The sequence below is a fragment of the Coffea arabica genome, chromosome 5c (assembly GCF_036785885.1).
Source record: "Coffea arabica cultivar ET-39 chromosome 5c, Coffea Arabica ET-39 HiFi, whole genome shotgun sequence".
Lineage (NCBI taxonomy): Eukaryota > Viridiplantae > Streptophyta > Magnoliopsida > Gentianales > Rubiaceae > Coffea > Coffea arabica.
The window spans coordinates 2,092,963-2,108,447 of record NC_092319.1 but is presented as its reverse complement, the minus strand read 5'-3'; the positions used below and the strand labels follow the sequence as shown (position 1 = coordinate 2,108,447).

Sequence of the window (15,485 nt, the reverse complement as noted above, 5' to 3'; positions counted from 1 at the left end):
CAACAAGCATTAATGGCTCGGTCAGAAGAAAATATCCACCAGTGCATTCAGTCGGTTCATTTTGATTCTTCAGATGAGATATCGACTTCTTCTTATTGGCTGGTAAGAAATTTCACTACGTAGCCCTTTTTTTTGGCGGGTCATTTCGGATTCCATATAGCATCTCTCGCAATATAGTGTACTAAATGAAGCAAATTGAAAATGTGTGTCACCAAGGACTCAAAGAAAAAAGGGACATGATAACCAGAGGGATATGTGTGAAAAAGACGCATTTAGTTCCAAAATCATGAAAGAACAGTAGCAAACGTGTGCCACCATCATTTTATTATTCTAATCTTTCTTTTATTTAAAGCAGCGATTATGTCAGTCTTGCGGATGCAAGATACTACAATTAGGAAGTTTACATATCCAGACACTGTAAGCTTATTGATGTGAAAGGACAAAGGTTATTTATTAATAGCACCCTTAATGAGTTTCAGTTTTCCAAAAGCCAATTTCTTTGATTTCAATGGACAGATAGCCAGCTAGACTTGTTCTGGGAAAAACAGTCTGTGTTGTTCGATTTGAATATGACTAGTAAAACTTTTTTGGTAAATATGACCTTGTCAATTTGCTGGCCACGCCACGGGGCCAAATTCTTTCAGCTTGCAATATTTTTTTTTATCTGGTTTGATTATATGTTATGGCTCTTCTAGTTGGCCTGTGTTAATCTACCAACTGTGATGACTTAAACGCTCATCATAGCTCTTGAATGAAGAAAGTGTGTAATATGATTCAAGATGCTGACATTACCAGAAGCAATTTTTGGTTTGTCTGATGGAACTTGATGCCAAAAATTAATGTCAGATAGCTTTTGGGAAAAAAGAAAAAGGACTGAAAACAGAAAGAGTAAATGTAATTGAATATTTGTATGTGAACAGGTTGTCTCCACAGAAGCCAGAGCAATGTACAATGTAGGATTAGGAGGGTTGACGAATTGGTCACCAAATGTACATATATTTCGCGACCCCAAATGGGGAAGAGGCCAGGAAACTCCTGGTGAAGATTCAACGCTCACTAGCATTATGTTAGAGGTCTACAGCAAAGAGATGACAGTGATAAAGACAGGTTTAAGGTTGCTTCTTGCTGCAGACACCATACAGCCTATGATTTGGATAATTGGAAAGGAAATCAAAGATACACCTTCAATACCTTGGTAATTTGGATCTATGTACTGTTAACAAATTAATTGTGTTAAAATTTCATCGGATGCACGAAATATTTTTTTTTTTTAAGTTCTGTTTCGAGGGTGGATTTAGGCTGCACAACAAGATTTGGACGATGCATTTCAACCTCCATTCAAGAGCTGTGTTCTTGATGGAAATATTGCCAGTGTCATGTGTTCGTATAACCAAATAAATGGCAAGCCAACTTGTGGTGATCCAGACCTCCTGGCGGGCATAATACGTGGCCAATAGAACTTGAATGGTTATGATTTATTCTTTAATAATTTGCTAAATCTCTTAACCAACAGAAAAGGGATTATCAATGTTTGCAGAAATTTGCATGATTGCTTTTTCTTTGCTGCAGGTACATAGTTACTGACTGTGACTCTATAGATGTAATTTTCAACAACCAACATTACACCAAAACGGCAGAAGAGACCGTAGCTCTGTCTTTAAATGCAGGTAATTTCTGTGAATGACTGGGTAATCTTAATCATATGCTGGTTAGTTAGGATGGTCAAACTAAAACAAGCACTTATACGTACTTTTCACCCTACAAAAGAAATAATGGACCGCCTGATGTCTTCATACTTATTTTTCTAATAATGAAACCCCAACTAACGATTATTAAACTTTTATCCTACTGTCTTACTTCTTCATCAAAAAGGATCCCAAATTAGTAACTGCTTTGTCATTTTTGTTTTGTTTTAAACTAAATTGCTTTTGTAGTATTTCTACTTTCTTTCCTTTCAAAAAAAATAAAAAGAACTGTATTTCCGGAGATTATAAGCTTCTTGCTTATATTATCACTGGAGAAAATAAAATTTAGATGCTGATTTAATTAATTGCACAATTTCCATCCAAATAATCAGGGGTGGATCTCCACTGTGGAACATTCCTGGCCGAAAACACTGAATCTGCTGTAAACAAGGGAGTGGTGAATGAATCAGTAATTGACAGAGCTCTCACAAACAACCTTGCCACCTTAATGAGACTTGGGTTCTTTGATGGTGATCCGAAAAAACAACTCTGCGAAAATCTAGGCCCGAAAGATATGTGCACCCTGGAAATCCAGAAGCTTGCCCGTGAGGCTGCTAGGCAAGGAATTGTGTTGCTCAAGAACACTGCAGGATCACTACTTCTATACCCTGTGGACATTAAATCTTTAGCTGTTATTGGATCAAATGCTAATGCAATTCACACCATGCTTGGCAATTATGAAGGTACTTCAAATCTATCAAGATACATGATGAATTTAGTGCATTTTTGCTACTAAAGTGGCACAGATTTGCTTGACCAGTTCATCCTCTGTAATTTGAGTAGCTGAACAATCAAATGCCTGTCTTGTGCTCAACTGCTTTATTGATGGTTCTAAGCTAGTATGTGAGGTTTTGTATATTATGATCAAATGTAATTCTTGAATTGTCTTTCTGAATCATCTAAGATATTTGAAGTAGTCCATGTAAATATGTGACCATGGTTCGTCATATCGACCGATACGAGTCGTAACTGGAACGGGGGGACCGGTATGATACCGATCCCCGAATCGCGGATATGATAATATCCACGACATTTTGTTTTGACTCGGTCGATATTGCCCGATTCGAATATGTGATACATGATATCAACCGATATATCCGAGTCCACTCAGAGTCGACTCGGATATTTTTTTAAATTGTACATTTTTTAGTATTTTCTAATTTTAGTAATTTTTTAAAAATTTTGGAAACTTTCATATGTTATAGTGTGCATATCATCTGATATTCAAACGATATGTCGCGATGGATGTGGAACAACCGAGACCGCAAAGCGATCGCGGATGGCGAACCATGTATGTGACTCCATTACAAGGTCTATCAGCCTCAGTTTCAACAGTATTCCAGGCAGGATGTTCCAATGTGTCTTGTGCCACTGCTCGAGTGGACGAAGCTAAGAAAATAGGAGCAGCAGCTGATGCGGTGGTTCTGGTAATGGACTCTGTTGAGCCGCAATTCTTCAGCCGCAATCCTTGACCGTGGCAGAATTTCCTCATCCCACATCGCCTGAAGCAGAAGGAAAGCCTCCCAAATACAACTATAAATAGGGGGCTCATATGAAGGTTTCAAACGCACCACTCAAGAGAGTTATATGGGCTATTAGCTTCTTGAGTCATCTAGCCCATTTAGTCAAATATTTTAGGCTCTCTTGTTTTGAGTTTAGGAATATTTTCTAAACTCTTTTGTAAGTGCCTATTGGCCTAGGAACCACTTTCCTACGGCTTTTGTATTTCTTCTTCATAGTTGAAATATTGCTCCTCTCTCGCCCGTGGACGTAGGTCAATTTGACAGAACCACGTTGACGGGTATTTTACATACATGCAAGTTAAAAAATACCGAATTACACCCGTTCACTGCAAGTATACAGATCAACTAGTAGTTTAGGGTATATATCGGGTCGATCCCACAGGGAAGAGTGAACAATTACCGGTCTTACTAAAGCTTCTCTATTATTTAGACTATCAATGAATTATAACAAATTTTACCTACTCAAATTATACAAAATAACAAATAAAAGCTCCTTAGGTTGTGGTATCCCTAACTACTCATGCAAGTGCTATATTTGGATCATTGAATACTACATCTAGGTTAGTTATGGTGTAATTTCCTTAAACATGTGAAATCTACTTTCGTAGTGAATCAACTATACTCATAACTAATCCATACCTATTTTCATGGTTATGAAATTAGCTACAAGTTCATTTCTTCAATGAAATTACATGAAATAAATCACTAAAAACCACATAAGTGCACCTCTACTTCCGTGAGTGTACTCCCTATGTTTAGCACTTCTTGAACTAGTGTTAAATCTCAATTTTCATTACAGAAACAACACCTTAGATAATCACAATTAATGGTACCAGATTAATCATGATTTAAAGAGCCCAAGTGCTAAATAACTTGCTCAAATCTTAGCAAACAAATAACCAAATAATAAACACTAACAATCATAGAAAGTTCAACCAAACCCAAGGTATAAACTTTAAAAACACATATTACGCACAAAATCCAGAACTTGTATATTAACTAAACTTGGAATCAAGTACAAAAGATAAAGAGTTGGAAGGAATACAACCCTTGTCACATGAGCTTTCTTCCTTGCCTTCTTCATCCTCCATCTTCTTCTTCATCTAGCTAATAACAAGAATGGATGAACTATCCTACTCTATACTAAGCTAAACTAACACTAGGAAGATGAAAGAGCTACATTTCTGCAGACTCCAAGCTTCTCCCGTATGTCTCTCTATCTCTTACTCTATCATCCCCTTTTCTTCATTTTGCAATGAATTTGGCTATTTAATGATGAAAGGTTGGTCAAGAAATGATGTTTTCAACTCCCTTTTACAGCTGGGAATGTTTCTCACATGTCTAGCATCACATGTGAGTTGGCGGAGGTGAAATTGAGTTTTACGCGTATAAAGCAGCCTTTTTTGACCAGTGATCCGAGCTTCTACAGTGCCTCGGATCCGTATAGATCCGAGCTCGGATCCACTAACCCAGAAACAGCCGAGGGTTCGGATGAATAGTGGATCCGAGTGTGGATCACTTGCTCTGTTTTTGGCCCAACTTCAACCGATCTTTTGTTGATGTTAGAGGCTGAACCAGCTCATGCCTAAAACACGAAAGTTGTAGCCTTTTTATTTATCTTTCCAATGCATCAAGAATCACCTCATTTGGATCTGTGTAGGCTGAGATATGACTGAAATACCCTTGCCTGCTCCATGCCTTGTTCCAGTTTCGACCAATAGCAATTGACTCTGTACTTCGGCTTTTTTGACCTGGAAAACCTTCAAACTGGATTCGGATGTCTTCACCAAAGTTGTAGATCTATCTCTTATCTTCAAATGGGTTCAAGAATCATCCCAATCCGATCATTGTAGCTCAAGTTATAGCCGAAATACGAAAATGTGTCAAAACTGTCAAAATACACAAAATCCAAGTAAAAAGTGATAAAAATCTCATTTAATTGAACAAAAGCATTTTATACCAATTATAGCCAAAATGAATCATTTTCTTCCAATAATATACCCAAAGTGACTAAAAATAATATAAAATATCATACAATTATTACGTAAATTAGTCACTTATCAAACTCCCCCACACTTAAATCATTGCTTGTCCTCAAGCAATTCACACATAATCAAATGCAATGATTCAAGAGGTGAAACAATATATGCACTTTGTCCAATTTAATTCCTCAAGACTTGGAAAATAATCATTATACAATTATTCAATTTACACTAAATACTCATAATATCAAGTAAAGGAAAGATAATTATACCCTAAATTCAACAAGTTAAACGTAATCTCTTACCCTAACTTAATTTTACAAATAAGCAAATCACATAGTCAATTTATAGCTTTCCTCCTCCTATAATCATCTTTTTCTCAACATTCTATAACTAAGAGGGATTTATTCATACTAATTTTTACTTAAATAGTGAAAATGCCTTTTTACGCGAAAATCGACACTTTTAGGTGAAGATCCCCGGTTACTCAACATTTCACTTATTCAAGTTGCTAATGCATACTCTTAATTCAAGTACCTTTTTACGCGAATGTCGACATTTGTAGATGCCAACCCCCGGTTACTCGGTACGAGAATCATTGGAGTAGAACAATTTTTATTTACTTTCTTTTCTTTTCTCTTTTTTTTTTCTTTTTTTTTTCTACTTTTTTTTTCTTTTTCAGAAATAAAGGACAATAAATAGATATTCCCTCTTAGAAAATATATAAGAATAATCAAAGGAGGAATATAACCTTTATCGACTATATCAATCACTTACTTGCAAAATTAAGTAAAGAGAAGAAATCTCATTAAACATGTAAAATTATAGGCATAATTTTCCTCATTTTACCAAATATACTTTCTAAAATGTAAAAATTCTAATTGCGTAATAAACATTTCCAAGTTAAATGAGGACTAACCCTTCCAAAATACATATAACATTTCAACAATTGGAAGAATTAAACACTTAAGGTTGGAACAAATTGGCCCTTTTTGAATGAAAATGCAAAAATTTGAAGAAATTTTGGGCTATAGTGAAATATTGGAAAAGATTTTAGAAAAATTTTTACAGAGTTTCTCCTTATAAATGGAAGAAAACTCCCTGCCAACAAACCTATTTTCTAGCAAATTATCCACATGCCAAGCATTTCAAACACAATTCCAACATTTCTAAGCATTTAAATCCACAAAATATCATCACCTAGCAAGTAAATGCAAGTTCAATACTTTCCTCCCCCACACTTAAACTTCACATTGTCCTCAATGTGAGAAAAGGAAAATAAATAAGGAGTAAAAGAAAATACTACTCAATTGAACTTGCGCAATCCGAATCCATGTCCAAGTGATGAATTTCCAACCGTATTTGAGAAAGAATAGAGAGTTCACTTATTGCACCCTGAAAAAGACAAAATAAAAACAAATAAATTTCTTAAAAATAAAAGGTTGCAATCAACAAAATCATGCAATTTAAGGAAAAAGGAAAAATGATCAAGCATGTGGAACCATACAATGTTCAAGGGATAAAAACATGAAATGAGCTAATCTTTGCTAATCAAATATATGCATTAGTATCCAAAGCAAAGGGAAGCTAATTTCACACAAAAAATCCACAATCATGAACAAAATAAGTTCCAATTATACATTTTGTCATCAATGATCAAATCCCCTCAAGTACAAAAGTAATCTCAAAATGGAGGCAAACGCACCAAGCCAAAATATAAATGACCTTCTTGAGAATTCATGAAATACTAAAAACCATTGAACCACAAAGATTATAAGTGCATTTATGAATTTCATCAATTAAGGCCATCTTCAATTCACCTCTTCTTTTAGAATTACCTAAGAATTCACGAAATCATTCAATCAAGCACCTTTTCATTCATTAGATAATCTAAATTACTCACATAAATATAAAAAAACTCCCACTAAGCTAATTAAAATGCTACATTTGGCTACTTAATATGCAACTTCGTCATCAAGCCAAATTAAGCATAAAACTAGCAAGAATTCACCAAATAAGTACAATAAATGCAAATCACAAAATATAGTTATCACTAACAATCACCAATAGCATCAATAAGCTCAAATAAATGCATCTAACTTCACATATTAAAAATTGCCTAAAAATAGAAAATATTCAATCATGGCAAAATTCAAATAACAAAGTTAGGTGAAGAATTGTTACCTCAAGGTGGTTTGGTGATGTTTAGAGATGAATATGATGTGAAAACCCCCAAGAAACTTACTCCAATTTGACCTCAATTGAGTGATTTCAAGAAGGTAAAACCCTACCTAATGGTAAACTTGAAATCACTTTAGAGTTGTTTTTGAAAAAATATGAACTATGAAATTCATTCTAGAGGATGGGAGAAAGTGATTTGGTGAAGGTTATTTGAAGATTAAATGGTGAAAAATGGTGTTTTAGTGAGTGGTGTGTGTTTGAGGTGTTAGTGTGTGAGTTGGGTTGATTCTGTCCAGAATGCTCGAAAAAATTTTCTTTTCTCCCCTGACTATCCGGCCTTCAATCCGGCCAACATTTGCCCGAATTTATGGCCGGATTTGCTGCAGAAAAAGCTGTTTTCGGCAGTTTTTCCTCCAAATTTGCTTGGCCAACCTTCCACATTCAACCTACTTCATGTTCTTTGAATAAAATTCAAATTTAACATGATCATGCATGAATATAACTTAAACATGAAACACTTTAAATGCATGAAATGCAGCAATTGAACATGAAAACTCCCTTTTTGCCTTAATATAAACACCTTTGCAATTGAGATCATTTGCATGAACTCTTGCCATTGCCACCTACAAAACACACAAAAACATTAATCGAACAACTAAAACTTACTAAAAACAAGCCAACATGAAGAAAAGTGGAGTTGAAAAGTGATCCAAGCCTTCGTTTTTAAAAGGATCCGAGGTCGTTTTTGAAAGGATCCGAGGTCGGATCATGATAAGTGAGCTCGGATCAAGAAGTTCGAATTTTTTCTGATTGCAGAAGTGGATCCGAGGCCTCGGATCCATATGGATCCGAGCTCGGATCAAGAAGCTCGAAGTTTTTCTGATTGCAGAAGTGGATCCGAGGCCTTGGATCCATATGGATCCGAGGCCTTGGATCCATTGAATCTGCACTTATTGCAGAATTTTTGCAATTTTCAGTTTGACCTCAATTCTTCAAAATACATCCTAGATCATTTCTATGTCAAAATAAACCATTCACGCACATGTAAAATGATCTAAACATGCATTCTAAACCTCTTGAATGCATCAAAAATCATAATTACTGAATTTGAGGTATTGAGATTTTTGATCAAACTTCGCCTTTTCACCTCATTTGGTCACTTTTCCAAAACCTACAAATGAAAAACAACAAAATTACTCAAACTTATACTTTAAACATAAAATCACTCCAAAATAACACCAACTTAAACAAGCATTGGGTTGCCTCCCAATAAGCGCTTCTTTAAAGTCAATAGCTTGACTATATCACCTCATTTTTCAAGGAGGCTTAGTTAACGAATAATCCACCATTTTAGGCCTTGGTGGATCATTGTAAGGTGACTTAATAGAAAAGGCCACATGATCTAATGATCTGAGAGATGGAAGTGACTTACATATTCCAAGTGTTTCATAGATATTACCTTGAATATACACCACTTGAGAACTTACCAAAGGAAATGTCATGAGAGTATCTTGGGCAGGAACACCTTTAGAACCTATACTTTCAATGCACTCCTCAAGAGGGGTAAAAAATGAGTCATTAAAACTCACCTCTTGCGGTTCAATGTTAGCTCCAAGGGTACTATCCTGTGAAATGGACATTTCCTCATTGAAACACAAGTTAGATTCATCATTTTGATCAAAATTTAATTCATTGTCACATACAACATTCCCACCATTCATAATAGGGTCATTTTGCATATCATTAGAGGAAATAACTTCACACAATGCATATAATTGGTCATGTATTCTACCAAAGTGAGAAGCTAATTCATCTATTCTTTCCTCAATCCTATCAAAACGGTCAGAAGTTGCATTAGCTAATTTTTCTAAAGCTAACTTCCAAGATGGCTTAGAATCATTAGCTACCATTTCAATTGCCAACTCCCAAGATGGTTTTGATTCATTTTGGACACATTCAGGTTGGTAATCGTTAAAATATGAAGAATTACTATAAGTAAATTGATTATCCCAACCATAAGCAGGAGAATTGCTCCAATTAGCACTATATTGATCAAAACAAGGATTGTAATGCTCTAATTCATCATAATAATCCACATTTTGCGCTTGCATACATGTATTAGTAGCATGATAACCTCCACACAAGTCACAAATCACATGATAAGAATTAAAAGCATTAGCATTCCTCCCTTGCTCAATTTTATGCATAATTGTGTCCATTTGAACTTGTAACATCATAACATCAAATTTAGCCTTTAAGCACCTTAAACCATCTTCAAAAGACATACATTCAGTAAATTCTTGGTTACCTCTGTTGAAGGAGCTTTGCACTTGGTAACCATCCATTGCCAATCTTCCACTTCTCAAGCATTGTCCTCCAAATTGACCTACCCTTCTCATTACCTAAAATTGCTTTTAAACAACCTCAAAAGCAAAATTAGTAAGAAAAATAGGTAATGAAACACATACACATAAAATACAAAAATAACAGAAAATAACATTCACATTATAACTAATATTATGTCTAAACTAATAAAGTTGCTCTTCACACCGATATTGCCAAATCTTCCCCGGCAACGGCGCCAAAAAGTTGACGGGTATTTTACATACATGCAAGTTAAAAAATACCGAATTACACCCGTTCACTGCAAGTATACAGATCAACTAGTAGTTTAGGGTATATATCGGGTCGATCCCACAGGGAAGAGTGAACAATTACCGGTCTTACTAAAGCTTCTCTATTATTTAGACTATCAATGAATTATAACGAATTTTACCTACTCAAATTATACAAAATAACAAATAAAAGCTCCTTAGGTTGTGGTATCCCTAACTACTCATGCAAGTGCTATATTTGAATCATTGAATACTACATCTAGGTTAGTTATGGTGTAATTTCCTTAAACATGTGAAACCTACTTTCGTAGTGAATCAACTATACTCATAACTAATCCATACCTATTTTCATGGTTATGAAATTAGCTACAAGTTCATTTCTTCAATGAAATTACATGAAATGAATCACTAAAAATCACATAAGTGCACCTCTACTTCCGTGAGTGTACTCCCTATGTTTAGCACTTCTTGAACTAGTGTTAAATATCAATTTTCATTACAGAAACAACACCTTAGATAATCACAATTAATGGTACCAGATTAATCATGATTTAAAGAGCCCAAGTGCTAAATAACTTGCTCAAATCTTAGCAAACAAATAACCAAATAATAAACACTAACAATCATAGAAAGTTCAACCAAACCCAAGGTATAAACTTTAAAAACACATATTACGCACAAAATCCAGAACTTGTATATTAACTAAACTTGGAATCAAGTACAAAAGATAAAGAGTTGGAAGGAATACAACCCTTGTCACATGAGCTTTCTTCCTTGCCTTCTTCATCCTCCATCTTCTTCTTCATCTAGCTAATAACAAGAATGGATGAACTATCCTACTCTATACTAAGCTAAACTAACACTAGGAAGATGAAAGAGCTACATTTCTGCAGACTCCAAGCTTCTCCCGTATGTCTCTCTATCTCTTACTCTATCATCCCCTTTTCTTCATTTTGCAATGAATTTGGCTATTTAATGATGAAAGGTTGGTCAAGAAATGATGTTTTCAACTCCCTTTTACAGCTGGGAATGTTTCTCACATGTCTAGCATCACATGTGAGTTGGCGGAGGTGAAATTGAGTTTTACGCGTATAAAGCAGCCTTTTTTGACCAGTGATCCGAGCTTCTACAGTGCCTCGGATCCGTATAGATCCGAGCTCGGATCCACTAACCCAGAAACAGCCGAGGGTTCGGATGAATAGTGGATCCGAGTGTGGATCACTTGCTCTGTTTTTGGCCCAACTTCAACCGATCTTTTGTTGATGTTAGAGGCTGAACCAGCTCATGCCTAAAACACGAAAGTTGTAGCCTTTTGATTTATCTTTCCAATGCATCAAGAATCACCTCATTTGGATCTGTGTAGGCTGAGATATGACTGAAATACCCTTGCCTGCTCCATGCCTTGTTCCAGTTTCGACCAATAGCAATTGACTCTGTACTTCGGCTTTTTTGACCTGGAAAACCTTCAAACTGGATTCGGATGTCTTCACCAAAGTTGTAGATCTATCTCTTATCTTCAAATGGGTTCAAGAATCATCCCAATCCGATCATTGTAGCTCAAGTTATAGCCGAAATACGAAAATGTGTCAAAACTGTCAAAATACACAAAATCCAAGTAAAAAGTGATAAAAATCTCATTTAATTGAACAAAAGCATTTTATACCAATTATAGCCAAAATGAATCATTTTCTTCCAATAATATACCCAAAGTGACTAAAAATAATATAAAATATCATACAATTATTACGTAAATTAGTCACTTATCAAACTCCCCCACACTTAAATCATTGCTTGTCCTCAAGCAATTCACACATAATCAAATGCAATGATTCAAGAGGCGAAACAATATATGCACTTTGTCCAATTTAATTCCTCAAGACTTGGAAAATAATCATTATACAATTATTCAATTTACACTAAATACTCATAATATCAAGTAAAGGAAAGATAATTATACCCTAAATTCAACAAGTTAAACGTAATCTCTTACCCTAACTTAATTTTACAAATAAGCAAATCACATAGTCAATTTATAGCTTTCCTCCTCCTATAATCATCTTTTTCTCAACATTCTATAACTAAGAGGGATTTATTCATACTAATTTTTACTTAAATAGTGAAAATGCCTTTTTACGCGAAAATCGACACTTTTAGGTGAAGATCCCCGGTTACTCAACATTTCACTTATTCAAGTTGCTAATGCATACTCTTAATTCAAGTACCTTTTTACGCGAATGTCGACATTTGTAGATGCCAACCCCCGGTTACTCGGTACGAGAATCATTGGAGTAGAACAATTTTTATTTACTTTCTTTTCTTTTCTCTTTTTTTTTTCTTTTTTTTTTCTACTTTTTTTTTCTTTTTCAGAAATAAAGGACAATAAATAGATATTCCCTCTTAGAAAATATATAAGAATAATCAAAGGAGGAATATAACCTTTATCGACTATATCAATCACTTACTTGCAAAATTAAGTAAAGAGAAGAAATCTCATTAAACATGTAAAATTATAGGCATAATTTTCCTCATTTTACCAAATATACTTTCTAAAATGTAAAAATTCTAATTGCGTAATAAACATTTCCAAGTTAAATGAGGACTAACCCTTCCAAAATACATATAACATTTCAACAATTGGAAGAATTAAACACTTAAGGTTGGAACAAATTGGCCCTTTTTGAATGAAAATGCAAAAATTTGAAGAAATTTTGGGCTATAGTGAAATATTGGAAAAGATTTTAGAAAAATTTTTACAGAGTTTCTCCTTATAAATGGAAGAAAACTCCCTGCCAACAAACCTATTTTCTAGCAAATTATCCACATGCCAAGCATTTCAAACACAATTCCAACATTTCTAAGCATTTAAATCCACAAAATATCATCACCTAGCAAGTAAATGCAAGTTCAATACTTTCCTCCCCCACACTTAAACTTCACATTGTCCTCAATGTGAGAAAAGGAAAATAAATAAGGAGTAAAAGAAAATACTACTCAATTGAACTTGCGCAATCCGAATCCATGTCCAAGTGATGAATTTCCAACCGTATTTGAGAAAGAATAGAGAGTTCACTTATTGCACCCTGAAAAAGACAAAATAAAAACAAATAAATTTCTTAAAAATAAAAGGTTGCAATCAACAAAATCATGCAATTTAAGGAAAAAGGAAAAATGATCAAGCATGTGGAACCATACAATGTTCAAGGGATAAAAACATGAAATGAGCTAATCTTTGCTAATCAAATATATGCATTAGTATCCAAAGCAAAGGGAAGCTAATTTCACACAAAAAATCCACAATCATGAACAAAATAAGTTCCAATTATACATTTTGTCATCAATGATCAAATCCCCTCAAGTACAAAAGTAATCTCAAAATGGAGGCAAACACACCAAGCCAAAATATAAATGACCTTCTTGAGAATTCATGAAATACTAAAAACCATTGAACCACAAAGATTATAAGTGCATTTATGAATTTCATCAATTAAGGCCATCTTCAATTCACCTCTTCTTTTAGAATTACCTAAGAATTCACGAAATCATTCAATCAAGCACCTTTTCATTCATTAGATAATCTAAATTACTCACATAAATATAAAAAAACTCCCACTAAGCTAATTAAAATGCTACATTTGGCTACTTAATATGCAACTTCGTCATCAAGCCAAATTAAGCATAAAACTAGCAAGAATTCACCAAATAAGTACAATAAATGCAAATCACAAAATATAGTTATCACTAACAATCACCAATAGCATCAATAAGCTCAAATAAATGCATCTAACTTCACATATTAAAAATTGCCTAAAAATAGAAAATATTCAATCATGGCAAAATTCAAATAACAAAGTTAGGTGAAGAATTGTTACCTCAAGGTGGTTTGGTGATGTTTAGAGATGAATATGATGTGAAAACCCCCAAGAAACTTACTCCAATTTGACCTCAATTGAGTGATTTCAAGAAGGTAAAACCCTACCTAATGGTAAACTTGAAATCACTTTAGAGTTGTTTTTGAAAAAATATGAACTATGAAATTCATTCTAGAGGATGGGAGAAAGTGATTTGGTGAAGGTTATTTGAAGATTAAATGGTGAAAAATGGTGTTTTAGTGAGTGGTGTGTGTTTGAGGTGTTAGTGTGTGAGTTGGGTTGATTCTGTCCAGAATGCTCGAAAAAATTTTCTTTTCTCCCCTGACTATCCGGCCTTCAATCCGGCCAACATTTGCCCGAATTTATGGCCGGATTTGCTGCAGAAAAAGCTGTTTTCGGCAGTTTTTCCTCCAAATTTGCTTGGCCAACCTTCCACATTCAACCTACTTCATGTTCTTTGAATAAAATTCAAATTTAACATGATCATGCATGAATATAACTTAAACATGAAACACTTTAAATGCATGAAATGCAGCAATTGAACATGAAAACTCCCTTTTTGCCTTAATATAAACACCTTTGCAATTGAGATCATTTGCATGAACTCTTGCCATTGCCACCTACAAAACACACAAAAACATTAATCGAACAACTAAAACTTACTAAAAACAAGCCAACATGAAGAAAAGTGGAGTTGAAAAGTGATCCAAGCCTTCGTTTTTAAAAGGATCCGAGGTCGTTTTTGAAAGGATCCGAGGTCGGATCATGATAAGTGAGCTCGGATCAAGAAGTTCGAATTTTTTCTGATTGCAGAAGTGGATCCGAGGCCTCGGATCCATATGGATCCGAGCTCGGATCAAGAAGCTCGAAGTTTTTCTGATTGCAGAAGTGGATCCGAGGCCTTGGATCCATATGGATCCGAGGCCTTGGATCCATTGAATCTGCACTTATTGCAGAATTTTTGCAATTTTCAGTTTGACCTCAATTCTTCAAAATACATCCTAGATCATTTCTATGTCAAAATAAACCATTCACGCACATGTAAAATGATCTAAACATGCATTCTAAACCTCTTGAATGCATCAAAAATCATAATTACTGAATTTGAGGTATTGAGATTTTTGATCAAACTTCGCCTTTTCACCTCATTTGGTCACTTTTCCAAAACCTACAAATGAAAAACAACAAAATTACTCAAACTTATACTTTAAACATAAAATCACTCCAAAATAACACCAACTTAAACAAGCATTGGGTTGCCTCCCAATAAGCGCTTCTTTAAAGTCAATAGCTTGACTATATCACCTCATTTTTCAAGGAGGCTTAGTTAACGAATAATCCACCATTTTAGGCCTTGGTGGATCATTGTAAGGTGACTTAATAGAAAAGGCCACATGATCTAATGATCTGAGAGATGGAAGTGACTTACATATTCCAAGTGTTTCATAGATATTACCTTGAATATACACCACTTGAGAACTTACCAAAGGAAATGTCATGAGAGTATCTTGGGCAGGAACACCTTTAGAACCTATACTTTCAATGCACTCCTCAAGAGGGGTAAAAAATG

The 15,485-nt window shown here is 34.6% G+C and overlaps 1 pseudogene; it reads left to right on the top strand.

The window, feature by feature from the left end:
• The first annotated feature begins 944 nt into the window (after positions 1 to 944).
• The window catches only part of LOC113688804 (beta-xylosidase/alpha-L-arabinofuranosidase 2-like), a 42,965-nt pseudogene continuing 28,424 nt past the window's right edge, over positions 945 to 15,485 (top strand).